Here is a 15,961-nt window from a genome sequence, read left to right as displayed (position 1 = left end):
CTACACCACGGGCCCGGCTCCTACCACCTACACTTCCTTCAAAAACCAACTGTACAAGACCTGGGTATCTTAAGATGTGCCCTATCATTCTATCACTTCTTCTGGTCAAATTCAGCCAAATCGATCTCCTCTCACCTGTTCGATTCAGTATATCTTCATTCGTGATTCTATCTAATCATCTCACCTTCAGCATTCTTATGTTACACCACATTTCAAAAGCTTCTATTCTCTTTCTTTCTGAGCTAGTTATCGTCCATGTTTCACTTCCATACAATTCCACGCTCCAGACGAAAGTCTTCAAAAACATCTTTCTAATTCCTATATCAATGTTCGAGGTGAACTAATGTCGCTTCTTAAGAAAGGCCTTCCTTGCTTGTGCTAGTCTGCACTTTATGTCCTCCTTATATCTGCAATCATTAGTTATTTTGCTACCTGATAACAACAGTCTACTTCCTTTAAGACTTCATTTCCTAATCTAATATTTCCTGCATCACCTGACTTTGTTCGACCACACTCTAATTACTTTTGTTTTCGACTTATTTATTTTTATCTTATGTTCCTTCCCCGAGAGTCTGTCCATACTATTCAGCAATTTCTCCAGATCTTTTGCAGACTCAGATAAAATGACAATGACATCGGCAAATTGCAGGGTTTTGATTTCCTCTTTGAACTTTGAAAACCTTTCCAAAATCCTCTTTGATTTCCTTTATTGCCTGTTCTATGTAAACATGGCCTCACTCCTTTCTGGATTGCTGCCACTTTTTCAAAGCCCTCGATTCTTATCATTGCAGACCGATTTTTGTATAGATTGTAGATTATTGTCCTTTCTTGGTATCTGATCCCAGTCACCTTCAGAATCTCAAACGGCTTAGTCCAATCAACATTATCGAATGTCTTTTCTAGATCTACGAACGCCATGTTCATTGGCTTGTCTTTCTTAATTCGGTCCTCTAAGATCTGACGTAAAGTCAGGATTGCTTCACGCGTTCCCACATTTCTTCTGACCGGACGAGTTGGCCGTGCGGTTACGGGCGTGCAGCTGTGATCTTGTATCCGGGAGAGAGTGGCTTCAAACCCCACTGTCGGCAGCCCCGAAGATAGTTTCCTGTGGTTTCCCATTTTCACATTAGGCAAATGCCGCGGTTGTACCTTAAGGCCACGGCCGCTTCCTTCCCATTTCCAGGCCTTTCCTATCGTATCGTCACCATTAGACCTGTGTCAGTGCGACGTAAAGCAAACAGCAAAAAAAAAAAAAAAAAAGAAAAGAAAAGAAAAAATTCTGAAGCCAAATCGATCTTCTTCCAACTCAGTTTCAACTTGTCTTTCCGTTCTTCTGTAAATAATGCGTGTGAATTTGCAGGCGTGAGATTCTAAACTAATGGTGCGGTAGTTTTCACACTTGTCAGCACCAGGTTTCTTGGGAATAGGTATAACATCATTCTGCCGAAAATCAGATAGCAATTTTTCTGTATGCATCATACACATTAAACGGAACAACTTATCCACGCTGGTTTCACCTAAGGCAGTCAGTAATTCTGAGGGTATGTCATCAATTTCCGATGCCTTGTTCCTACTTAGGTCTGTCAAAGCTCTGTCGAAATCTGACCTCTAAATTGGGCCTCCCATGTTATCATCATCAACAGCCTCGTCTTGTTCCAGATCCCTATCAGCTACTTCTTTACCTTCATACCACTGTTGGAAATGTTCCTGCCATCTTCCTGACTTGTCTTCCTTCCCTAGAACTGATTTTCCATCTGAGCTTTTAATATTCATACACCTACGTTTTCTTTCTCGAAAGGTTTCCTTGATTTTCCTGTGTGCAGCATCTACCTTTCCTAGGGCCATGCTACCTTCAACACCCTTGCACTTCTCTTTCAGCCATTCTTCTTTAGTTGTCCTGCACTTTCTACGTACTTCACTCTTTATTCGCATTTTTGCATTCTTTCGTCATTCGTCAATCAGGTCTAGTATCTATTGAGTTACCCATTGTTTCTTAGTTGATTTTTCCTTTCTTCCTAACTTTTCTTTAGCTGCCTTACTGATATCATTCTTCACGACTGTCCATTCTTCCTCTTACTGTGTTTCCTTCAGTCTTTCCATTTAGTCCCTGGGTTACACGTTCTTTGAAACATTAAAGAGTGAGAGTGGGTGGGTTAGACGATGGACCGATGGATTTCTGAGCCCAAGTTGGTGGCTTTGATTCTGACTCAGTCCAGCAGTACCTGAAGGTGCTCGAATGCGCCAGCTGGGTCCCGATAAATTTACTGGCACGTAAAAGAACTTCTGCAGGAGGAGGAGGAGCTTTCTGCAGCTTGGTGTCTCCGGAAGCGTGAAAATTAGTAGTTACTGAGATATAAAACGAATAACATTATTATTAGAGTAGGATGAGAACTATTTTATTACTAAAAGCTATATTCGGCAGTCAGTTAAGTGCGGCCAGTATCCAGTATTCGGGAGATAGTGGGTTCGAACCCCACTGTCGGCAGCCCTGAAGATGGTTTTCCGTGGTTTCCCATTTTCACACCAGACAAATGCTGGGGCTGTACCTTAATTAAGGCCACGGTCGCTTCCTTCCTACTCCTAGCCCTTTCCTGTCCCATCGTCGCCATAAGACCTATCTGTATCGGTGCGACGTAACGCAGCTTGCAAAAAAAAGAAAGCTATAGCATGGACGCTCAATTTTCCGCAGAGTTTTGTGCCAGAAGGCTTTGTCCTCCTAATTACGACCAGCTTTACGGTCCATTTTGTGATGTTTATTGGTGTTTAATATCGCTCTTTGATTAACTATTTACTGCAGAGGTATAGCCAAACTCGTGGGAGTATGCGGTACTGGGGAGTGATTCTCGCCTGATGGGTATCGATTCTCGCATGACCGGCAGTGATGGAGAGCACGAGGGAGGAGGAGGAGGAGGTGTAATGATATCGTTTGCTGTCCGGCTGATGAAACGATTATCCCCCATTGGACGAGTAAACACATCCAATCTAAGTGATTATTAATACCTGGTTTGGAACGGCGCTTTCTTCCAAACTTACACAGTTAGACCCCTCCATGTAGCACACCTGTGGTTACTCGATTATTTCATTAATTAACCGACGTATTTTACTCAGCCGGTTGGTCGTTGCCCTTCTGTTATAAGAATACAGATTCGATTCCAGATGAGTTTGGTGACATTCTTTAAATGGGAGAACTCCATGTCATCTATCGGCACGGTAAGGACTCCTGCCGGACAAAATTACGTTACAGTGTCTCTTAAAATGTATAACAATAAAAGGGATGTTAAACAAATAAAATTATAATTAAAACAAAGATCTTAAAAAAGTCTGAAAAACAGGAATATCAGTGAATCAATGGAATGGTCGTAAAAATAATGAAGTGTTCTTATGATGAGACCATTATACCTAGAGCTCACCTTCCTGGAAGTACTGCTATCAAGAATTGCAACAATAGTGCACAAATACGGTATGAAAACACCTTGAAAGCAAACTGCATTACAGTCTTGAAATTCACAAAACCTCTTCTCTTAAAGTTCGATGACTCTAATATGGAACAAGTCAAGTTTTTCACTTAACCTAGGTTAGAGGATGACAAAGGACAATAAGTGTGCCATTGACGTTAGAACTCAGGCTCAAACAGCTTTCATGCAAAGGAGGTACATTCTTCACAAAATACAAAACCGATGCCCCGGATGGTGGGGTTACAAAATATGCCACTCAAGTGTAAAGGAAATCGTGGCAGAAGTCTTCATTGAAGGATAACATTCATAGGGAAGACCGACACATAGCTTCCTCAGACAAATTATAAAAGGTATGTTGAAATGGAAGAAGCTACAATTAAGTGGATAATCTGGGAATGTTTTATGGCAGCTAATCTATATTACAACTGAAAACCAGTGATGGTGGCACAGGATACAAGGGGTCTTTCATGTCCTCATTTCAAAAGAATTATCAATGAAGAGACAGGTATTTCACTAAGGTTAAGACTATAAGTGAATTACCTCAAAACGTCTAGATAATGAAATTTGCAATTGTTTCAAATTTTGAGTTACTAAGATTTCTAGAATGAATGGGGTCAGAAGAGACCCCAGGTAATCTGAGAGGGCTAATACAGTAATTTTTCCCCTTTTGACTATTTACTTTTCCAGATTAGATCTCAGGAGAATTTCTTATCGGACAAATATAATATATTCTGCTACACAGACTCTAGACAGTATGCTGAGATGTATTCTTTCATCCAACTGGCAATAATTTGTGTGAACATTCTCAAATTAACACTACCTCACTCCTCATTTCCCTATATTTGTTTAGCTGGCATCTGCCATTTTGACCGTTGTAAATGCCAAGCCCACACCCACCCATACCGTGAATAAAGATTATTTTATGAGAAACATATTTGAGAAATGAGGAGGATTTCAAAATTCTCAGTAGTACGTTAACCAATTTTAACAAAAACTAGGAGATGTGGTTGAAAGAAGAATGTAAATTGAAATGTATAAAAATAATCTTACGCCAAAGAATTGTCGATATCAAGTTTCAGCTTGAAATGCAAAGTGTTCGCCTGAAGAGAAGTCCGGTGGTATTTGAAGGTGCTCAGATACGTAAGCATAGTGTCGGTAGATTTACTGGCACGTAAAATAACTCCTTTGGGAATAAATTCCGGCACCTCGGCGTCTCCGGAAAGTGTAAAAAAATTAGTTAGTGGGACGTAAAGCCAATAACATTATTGATTAAACCCGTCCTTTCCACGAGATAAAACCCACCTTCTCAATCCCTACGTGGCAGTGAATCGAAACTCCTGACGAACTTTGTCAACCTCAGCCTAACGTAATGCGCGCTGAAATTCAAATTACTCCGAGTCTAGATGACCTCTAAGCCGTTATTAGTGGTTCCTCTTGATCATCAGCCGGCAGAAGGCACTAGAGTGGAAGCCGATGGGTGAAAGTTCATTCATATTACCATAATTAGATAAGTTCTTATCGCGTGACGGACTGCTAAATACCTGAGAGTCCTGTATTCCTCTAGGACGAATTCTCGGGTTATTCATGTAATCTGAGGAATGTCACATACCTCAGTGAGATTTGTGAGAAATTCGTGAACTGTGAGTGACATTTCTACATAATTGTGTCCCTCGTTTATACAGAGAATACTATGTGTAACGTTAGCGCAAATCATCTTACAGCGTCCGGCTCCTTAGGTAAAATGGTTAGCGTGCTGGCCTTTGGCCACAGGGGTCCTGGGTTCGATTCCCGGCAGGGTCGGGAATTTTAACCATCATTGGTTAATTTCGCTGGCACGGGAACTGGGTGTATGTGTCGTCTTCATCATTCATTTCATCCTCATCACGACGCGCAAGTCGCCTACGGGTGTCAAATAGAAAGACCTGCACCTGGCGAGCCGAACTTGTCCTCGGACACTCCCGGCACTAAAAACCATACGTCATTACATTTCATTTCATCTTACAGCACTTCGTGAGCTATCTCTTAGGAAGACACTCTGAAATTTAATGAGTGAATTAGTTATTTAGAAAAATCTTATGATAGCGCTGAACACGCGATTACAACACAATGCAACGAATTACAAGAGACTGTAGGGAATTATTTTAACAAAATCAAATGATAAATGAAGGAATAAATTAAATATTAATTCAATCAGTTTTCTTTCCGGCTTGTTTTCCTAATTTCCTGGGGACGACACTTCGTCTGGATTTGGCGTAGTTTTACCGGCGGATCCCTTTCCTGTCGCCATCCGCATGTGGTGCGTTGAACCTTGGCTCAGTCCGGTGGTATTTGAAGGTGTTGAAATACGTCAACCTCGTATCGGCATATTTACTGGCTCGTTAAAGAACTCCTGTGGGACAAAATTCCGTCACCTAGGCGTTTCCGAAAACCGAAAGAAAGTATTTAGTGGGACGCAAATTAAATAACGTTCTTCTTCTTCTTCTTCTTCTTATTATTATTATTATTATTATTATTATTATTATTATTATTATTATTCATAATCCAATCCATAATTTCGATGTGGCACAATTTTCTCTCGATGAAAATAGGTGGTGGTGGGTGCTGTATTATTGAAGGAAGCATACTACAGCTGTCTGTGCACACGAGCGACCAGTAAACACATTTCCTAAATCATCAGCGGATTTATGTCCTCTCGCCCCCCCCCCATGGCACTACAGCTCTTGAATGGCCTTGGCCTACCAAGCGACCGCTCCTCAGCCCGAAGGCCTGCAGATTACCAGGTGTCGTGTGGTCAGCACGACGAATCCTCTCGGCCGTTATTCTTGGCTTTCGAGACCGGGGCCTCTATCTCACCGTCAGATACCCCCTCAACTCTAATCACGTAGGCTGAGTGGACCTCGAACCAGCCCTCAGGTCCAGGTAAAAATCTTTGACCTAGCCGGGAATCGAACCCGGGGCTTCCGGGTAAGAGGCAGGAAAGCTACCCCTACACCACGGGGCCGGCTATGTCCATCCTACTGATACTAATTCTCATCCGCTTCCATTGCTAAATGCTTAGCGTGCTGGCCTGTGGACCAGGGGCGGCGGGTTCGATTTTAACCTTAATTGGTTAATTGGTTAATTCCGATGGCTCGGGGGCTCGGCGTGTGTACCGTCCTGCACTGCGATTGTATTGGTCATCAGTGTGGTGTGAAATCCCGTTTCCTCTTCCTCGGGACTCTTATCTCTCTCGACTGTTTACTGTTGACATTTGCCAGGGATATGCAGTACAATTTAGTGGAATTGTACAAATGTGCAAATGAGAAAATAATTTTAGTAATTTCGTAGATAAGTACTTAGAGAGCACTTAAACATCAACTGGACATAATTAAATAACTATTACTATTTCAGACGAGAACAGTATTTTAGTCTGTAGTAATAACCGTATATCACGATGTTTTAACTACACTTATTTTCACCGGCCGTAATATTCATTCCAATGAATTACTGCTGTACAAGTTTTGTAAGTAAGCTTTTGCTTAGCGAGGCCTCTCAAGATAAAGTGGAGAATAATTAGGCTGAGGTAACTATACACATGTTAAAGGGATACTACTGAACAAACAGAATTCGTCAGTATTATTTTGCTATTCCAGGTTGCAATTCAACCGTTGAAAGAATGATTTCCCCGACTAATACACAGTGGTGAGAAGAAAGAAACCGTTTGCTGTACGAGTCGGTTAAGGAACCCCAACTGTTAAAGACTTCAAGTAGTAGAGAATAATAATAATAATAATAATAATAATAATAATAATAATAATAATAATAATAATAATAATAATAATGTCCGCCTCTGTGGTGTAGTGGTTAGCGTGATTAGCTGCCACCCCCGGAGGCCCGGGTTCGATTCCCGGCTCTGCCACGAAATTTGAAAAGTGGTACGAGGGCTGGAACGGGGTCCACTCAGCCTCGGGAGGTCAAATGAGTAGAGGTGGGTTCGATTCCCATCTCAGCCATCCTGGAAGTGGTTTTCCGTGGTTTCCCACTTCTCCTCCAGGCGAATGCCGGGATGGTACCTAACATAAGGCCACGGCCGCTTCCTTTCCTCTTCCTTGCCTATCCCTTCCAATCTTCCCATCCCTCCACAAGGCCCCTGTTCAGCATAGCAGGTGAGGCCGCCTGGGCGAGGTATTGGTCATACTCCCCAGTTGTATCCCCCGACCAAGAGTCTGAAGCTCCAGGACACTGCCCTTGAGGCGGTAGAGGTGGGATCCCTCGCTAAGTCCGAGGGAAAAACCGAACCTGGTGGGTAAGCAGATGATGATGATGAATAATAATAATAATAATAACAATAATTTAAGTGTACTGAGCCAGTGTTTGCTCAGTATGAATCATGTAGCTGTGAGCTTGCATTCGGGAGATACAGGGTTCAAACCGCACTGTCGGCACCCTGAAGATGATTTACCGTGCTTTCCTGTTTTCACACCACATAAATGCTGGTACTGTACCTTAATCAAGGTCACGGTCTGTTCCTTCCCACTCCTTGCCATTTCCTGTCCCATCAGCACCGTAGAAACTCTCTGTGCCGGTGCGACGTAAAGCAAATCTCTATATTAAGAGTTTATTAAAAACGGCTATGTCCAAACCGTCCATCCGTTCTACTTGACAGATCAGCCTTATTTTTGTTTTATTCTCTCCACAATTAACTGCCGGTGAATCATCACGCATTGATAAATATCTTAAGTTCAGTCAACTTCGAGTAATCATAAAATCAAGTCACCAAATGACCACTCCAGGCGATGGCTTACCCTAGCCCGCAATACATTCTGTACTTAATGGATTGAACACAATTAAGGGGCAATATCTTTACGTAAAGCTATAGGCGAAGCTAAATGATTAAAAATGACGTCGACTATAGGCAAACCTGCAATTTCAACCAAACTTGGCACCATCTGGACATGAATACTTTGGAAATAAGACACAACTAACACCCCTAGGGGCTGAAGGCGAAGGGAGTGACATACAAAAATTAATCGAAGACGATCTATATTATGTCAAATCCATACTTTTCTGGGTCGTTGAGATGAGTTGTGACGCTCTTGATGCCGTTTAAGTCATAGTTCAGCCTCCATCGTCATAGAGGTGAGAATGTGGGGTGAGGGTGCGCCATTTTCATGGCACGTTATTCATTACCCGTGTTCTGGTTCGTACTCGAACCTGTATATCTGTCATACTTAATTCAGTCATTCTACTAAGCTCAATATTTCCGAGTTTTGTCGTTAGATGGCACTGCTACGCCATCTTTAATTTCCAGGCCATGCTTCCTCTCGAAATTGGGTAATGATGGTTACTCCTTGTTTTTTAATGGGATCGGCGATGAAAAACAACAAGATGGACTCTACACTAAACGAGACCGCCTTTCTGACTTATCAGAAGATTTTTTAGCAAATTTCAACCGTGATTATCCCTATCTAACCATTTTATTGTTCCTTTATATTTCTCAGGTACGTGCATTTTTACTTTACCCTTTGGTGCGAACTGTTATGTCCTTGAGCGCACGGTTCTGTGTGTGTAGATGTGTCGGGCGCGTTATTTGCCTATCTGATGTACGGTCCCAGTGCTTCGTATTAATGTGTCTCTCTACATTTATCCGTCGATTACATGAGTGTTGGTCATTCGTGTCAGAACCTGTAAAATTGGATCTGTACGAATTGAGACCTTGTACACCTTGTGTGTCTTAGTTTGCCTATCGCATGAACCTTGTGTTTGATGCTTCTCGTTCCCACGGAATACTGCGTCCCTTATATCGAGGCAGTCTGATTTTGTCACCCGGCCTGGTTGAGGAAAAGGTTAAACATGTAATTGTGAGTGGTTGGCTGTGCGTGAGTGGGTAGGTGTTATGTGTATGGATTGGACGGAGCAGAAGCCGCACTATATTATGTATATTTTGCCCTTATTAATTCATGTGATGATTTTATATTGCCCTTTCATTTGTGCTCGTACCTGACCGGGCCTGTATTTGACTTATTTTTTATTTCTATGGCCGTCACTTTATTTCTCATTCCCCGTTTCCTTTTTCTTTCTCTTTTGCTATACTTGACTTATGGTGTGCGCAATCTTGTGGCTTTCAGCCAAGGAGGTTTATAACTAAATATGCTCGGCCCGCTCGTCCGTTTTGACATATGTTTTTATTCCGTTCTGATGGGTCGTCTAATGAAAAGTATAACTAACTAGGAGAAAAGTATAAGAAAATTAACATCGACCGTGTGGGCGTTTTGGGATATAAAAATAGAGAGAGAAGCAAGAGAGTATTGTGGAATTGAATGTTTTGGTTTGAGTTTTATTACCGTTTGTAATTCGGTGGGAAGCCTGGTTGAGGAAAAGGTTAAACATTTAATTGTGAAACAGATTTACATGATAGAAATTTGACGTCCGCCCGTAACGAATGTACGAACTCGTATCTTTTGCTTGGTGATAAAAGTGGATGAACTTGCGTAACAATATCCTCACTCTTCATGGTTAACCCAGAGCTGTCGAATTTGGATGTTTATGCTCACTATGTATGCATTTCTTTTTAACATTTTCCTTTCATCTTTATTCGCATGTTTCATTGGTTAATTTTCTCTCCTTAATTTACTTTTTCAATAAACTTGGGATTTGTGCGCTAATTTGCATTTGATTCATAGTAGCGTTAGTCCTTTGGTATCATTACAATTATTAAGGAACTGATCTCCAGTTCGAGGCTTATATGTTGTGGCCTCCCCCTGTCGCGATCGCCGGACCTCGTGACCTCGTGTTATTTAGTGCGCTCGTTTCCACGCGTTTCCTGTATTACTTCTCTCTTGTCCTCTTTACCGGGATACTGGTGCAGGTGTCGGCTCACGGGTGAAAAAGAAAATGCTCTAAATGATCGAGATTATATTTAATCCACACTTTTTGGGTTCGCTAGGCTGATTGGTGACAGACAGTTGGATCGTGTACCTACATTATATCTGTAGGATGACGCCTAATTCCATGCAGTCATCATTTATTTTTATTATTGATTTGAAGGGATCGACTTCCTTCCAGGCAATGTGGGCTGCAAGAAGGGCAAACACCTTCCCGCAAAAAGAAAAAAAAATTAAACTAAAACTTTTAATAAAACACGTACCAATAACTCTAAAACTAAAATATCTGTCAATATCATAATAAAGAAATGTACAAAAATTCACTTCACATGTAATCCCCAGGTAATACAAATCCTAAAAGTAAACATTCAAAAAAGTACCCGGGAAGCGCATGAAGCAATTTCATATTTACCTGTCCCGGGCATCGACAGAGTACAAAGTATAAAAATTATACCTCACAAATATGTCATGGATGAAGATCTTATGGATGAAGAACCTCGGAGAATCAAACCCAGGCATCGAAGTCCCATCCTCCCTACATTCGTTCCAAGCAACGACTTCGCTCAAGAGCATATGGGTCGTAGCCCTGTCCGACGAAAATGAAGTGGGCATGTAAAATCAATATCTTGAAAGTAGGGCGCTGTAGAGAGGAATACAGTAATCTAATAAAAAAATAAGAATGGATTTCTAATTTATTGGAAACAAATTATTCACAATGAAAGACACTACCATTTGACCCTCTACAAACGTCGATGCCAACTACCTTGCCTGAGTGGCAATTATTGAGATTCGTTATCTATTCATTCCACCTGGTATGGTTATAATCTCTTAGGGATGATTTTGTCATTTCAGTATATGATTCCGTACAATTATAACACCTGCAATTCCAGGTTTGAATCTCATCGATTTATTACACCTTTATTATTTTGCATAAAAGTCCTCCTTTATATCGGCAATGAATCATCCCTTAGAGATAAACACAAATTCATTCCTTGATCATAATATTCATTTATTAATTCTACTACTACCATAATTAAACACAATAAATCACTCCTTAACACTATCAGATAGTTGGCATGTCCGAATTGTATCATACTTTTCGTCACTCATAACATCGAATACCCTCTCTCTGGAATACTTTAGTACCCTGCCATGAAATTTGTAGTCGTTATAATTATTCGGTAAGAAATGAACACATAATCATAATTAAGCACGCGATTTCGAGGTTTATGGTCTCTTAGGGTGATACACTTACAATTAATATATACAACAGTGGACAATACAACAATACTCCGAATGGAGTATCAAAGCATATAATAAAATAAACCCATTCAAATATGACCTATAATGCATTGCATGGTAGAACGTTGCCTGTAAAAGAAACATCTGTACGGAACACTCTTGAGACCATCACGTCAGCAGTATCTTCGGTTTCACCCAGGATCAGATCCTCGACTTAGGGTCGAACCGGTACTAATTTGACCGAGGTTACGGCTGAAAATCCCTCTCTACGATCTAATTCAAAATAGTTAGGGGAGAAAAATCAATCTTCAAATTTCTACTACTGCATTCTCGACGCTATATAATGGATGTATTTATAAATGAGTGTTTGAATGCAGTGTGGGCTAAAACATGGAGCTCGAAACTTTCAAGAATGCCATTTATTTAACACTCGCCAGCGACATAGGGGGAAACCCTCACATACACCCTTGCTGTCACGCCATTTCAAGACCCTTAAATCTTTCACCGGCCGGACGGCCTATTATCTGACAGCCTCCCAAACAGCTGACTTCTATTCCCGCCTCTACAAGAGGACGATCTAATTGAATACATTGTCTATAATGCCTCAATCCGGGCAATCACATAATTATCTCAATGTCTCACATACATCTCTGATAAATTACTCAGGTGGCCTAATTGTTCATTATATCTCCTTATCATTGATCTTCCGTCTACCAGTCAAAACAAACACACCGGAACTCCTAACCCATTCCTAATCAAACTGTTATAATTCATTTTCGAAGATTCTGTTCAAAGGGAATCCTATTCTAATGAATATCGCGAACATGCTCCTACTAAACACTGTAACCCCAGTCTGGTCTCCAGTTTTCTTCACACATAATGTACACTTAACATTAACCCTTTTCTGCATAGTGTTGCCCCCAGGCAACATATAACTTTTCATCTGTGTAAATGGATAGAGATTGTGGACAGAGGTAGTTTTACGGCACACCTTCAACTGTACCGTCAATTAAACACATATACCAGTGATGCCTTGTTTTTCTTTACATAACATAATACAAAACATCCCTACAAACCAAAGGTACTCCTTCCACCCCATCAACATCTACGCGTACAACCCACCATTTATTTTACGTGGACCCTCCCCATCACATTACCACAGGCTTCAGGAGTACCTCTGGCTCAACCTCAAAGACATTACCGACCCACGGTCGTGCAAGTACACTTGCGCCTTGCAATACGTACCCATGGCCAGTGGGCAGTAATGTTCGGTCTTTGAATGTTAAAAGCTTAGCGTGTAATCGTGAAAAATCGTATATATATACCATTATGGCAATCCACATCACATACGAGTGTTAATCTACTAGCTCCAGTTAAGTATTGCTGGTAGATTCCTAATCAAACTGTTATAATTAATTTTCGAAGATTCTGTTCAAAGGGAATCCTACTCTAAGGAATGTCGCGAACATGCTCCCACTAATCACTGAAACCCCAGTCTGGTCTCCGCTTTTCTTCACACATAATGTGCACTTAACATTAATGGGAGGATGTCTACGTCCATGCATAGTTAATTATTGAAACACCATGCTAACTCTAGTTCTCAAAATAGTTCACATAATTTGTGAATATCTTGCCGATTAAAATTAAATCATGATAATAAACACACCTGATCAAATTTACCACATCGCTTTTGCTAGTGGCTTTACGTCGCACCGACACAGATAGGTATTATGGAGACAATGGGATAGGAAAGACCTAGGAGTTGGAAGGAAGCGGCCGTGTACTTGATTAAGGTACAGCCCCAGCATTTGCCTGGTGTGAAAATGGGAAACCACGGAAAACCATCTTGAGGGCTGCCGACAGTGGGGTTCGTACCCAATATATCTCGGATGCGAGCTCATAGTTGCGCGCCCCTAACCGCACGGCCAACTCGCCCGGTAAGAAGGCTTTAGTCTTCACATATATAAACAGAATGGCCGGAAACAACATGAAACGGACACATGAGCTTTAGAGGGTTGGTTATACTATAAATAATTTGAAATAATAAATCCATATTGTCCCATACAATGCCCTGGTCGCTATCAAGCAAATGCTGAGGACCAACCAGGTACATTATAGTTGTGCCCTGCAGGGCCCTGTGGTTCCGGCCAGGCGAATACCGGTCTCGAACTCAGAGCACAGTAGTGAAAAAAACTCCCACAAACGTGAGCTTGTGCACATAGTCTTACCTGAACACATATCCTCGCACAGCAACTCAGTCGCCCACATCTCGGGGATACAATGGAAACGAAGGGGGAAATTACGATAAACAACAGGATATGTGACATATCAGGTAAGAATAATCTAAAATAAAAATGAACAAAATACGAGAAACCAAGCTGCATTCATAAAATAACGTGATGAATTTATTACAAAAATTTTAAAGCCAAAATCATATATACAAAGAGTTTGAATATCTGATATTTTCCAATATGATATCGCTGGGAACCTCTTCGTCACAAAACCATCGGTCTGCCGGGCTGGAACAAGGGTGGAATAACAGAATAAATCTAAATAGGGAGATAAGATAACTATCTGGGCAAAAGGAAAAATCAAAAAGCAATCTCCCGTGCGTAAAAATGTTACGTCACATGACCTCGAACCCATACACTTCCGTAATCAAAGCATTACAGTACAAGACCGGGACAGGATGAAAGCTCACAGTCCCACATAAGTAAGGTACACCCACATATCAATAAATCCATAAATATCCCCACTCCAACAATACGTGGCGAAATAAACATGTGGCGAGATTAAGTAGACAAGAAAATATAAACCAAACAAACGAACTGTGGTTCTACCAGGCCGCTATAGGCAAGGTCACAAGCCGAGGGCGACTCCCCCCTAAGCACTTGAAAACAAAACAAACACACAGACAGAGACACTATCTTCCCGTCAATGACGTCACACTCGATTGCCCTGCCTCGCACAAATCACATGGCTGAGTATTTTTTTCCGCCATCCTACACTACGCACAGCTGTACAACTACAGGGACTTCTTTCCCCCTTACATTAACACACATCTAACCATTTAGTGCTGAAATCATCAATATCTGCCTTCATGGGGCTTGGGCATACATATTACGCTCACATACTTTGCCTCCATAGGGCTTATCATCATGACACCTGGGTTCAATTCCGTGGCACTACCAAAATTATTCATTATCTCAACAGCACTCATACATATAACTCTCATCATGCGTGTGATTAGCTCTCTCTACCGTGCATAAGAAGCACTAGCACCATGTCTAACACCTCCAGCCATGCCAACCTCTAAAGTCAAGGAATCTGTCTCCAGTATGAAAAACTTACGTACAATAACCAAAGAAATAAAAATCCTCTGCTTCTGAAATCCCGTGTCTGGCAAAAAGACCTAGCTAACGTGACCAATGCATAAAAGATGCCGCGAACAGAAACAAACCTAATACAAGGTGAAAATATAAAAATATACAACCATGTCTACCGTCCAGAGTTCGAGGTCTGTGCATACCTATCTTATACCAACCATTATTTACATAACTGTCGTGGCTGACGCCACCTTGGATTTTAATTTTAGTCTAGCCCATGCTAATGATTAATTGGATCTGTCTGACCTGGGAGTACCGATGACATTGTGAGGCGGCTCTCTATGGAACCTTGAAGTTTAGTTCATGTTGACAGATGACCCTGCCAACTGCAAAGTTATGTAGATCACTGGGTTCATGCTGGCTGGTGAATGATTCTTCGACAGCTTCCGTGAAGGTGGTCCAGTCTCTTCCGGTATTGTGGTGAGCTCCGCCTACTTGGAGTCCCCGCGTCGATGCTCGGTTGTCTCGACAGCTGTTCCGTTGCTACAGCTTGCTGTTCTTCTCTCTCGTTCTCTGCGATGTTTCTCACGTTGTATACGTGAAGGGAAATTCTATTCCCTGGTAGGTTGTGCTGGATGTTAACAGCTCGCCGCTTAGATCTGATTCACGATGTCCTCCTGGAGTAGTATCACACCGTCGCAGTCGCGAGACAGTCAAAGAGTGCCGTTTCGAGAGCTCTACTGCTGCATATTTATAACACGTCTCGCGTACCCAAGCTACGTATTTCCCCGCAATATTCTCTCTCCGGCGGTCTACTTGCAAGAAGCGCGCCAAGTACTTATCTCGCATATGCACTTTTAGTTATGCCCAAGTCGCATATCAAAATTTTGCTCATTTTATGGAGGTTGCAATTTTCTTCTCAGATTAAATGCATTTCTTCTGTGCTTTAAGATATAAATTAATTTCCTTTTCGCTCCAAATCTTTGTTGACACGCCACCTTTTGTAAAGGGTTTAGCGTCCAGCGTCTAAATTAACGCGCTTGGCTTGGGGTCATAAATTTGTCTTATGAGATTC

The sequence above is a fragment of the Anabrus simplex genome, chromosome 1 (genome assembly GCF_040414725.1).
Source record: "Anabrus simplex isolate iqAnaSimp1 chromosome 1, ASM4041472v1, whole genome shotgun sequence".
Lineage (NCBI taxonomy): Eukaryota > Metazoa > Arthropoda > Insecta > Orthoptera > Tettigoniidae > Anabrus > Anabrus simplex.
Note: the sequence above shows the minus strand (reverse complement) of the source record.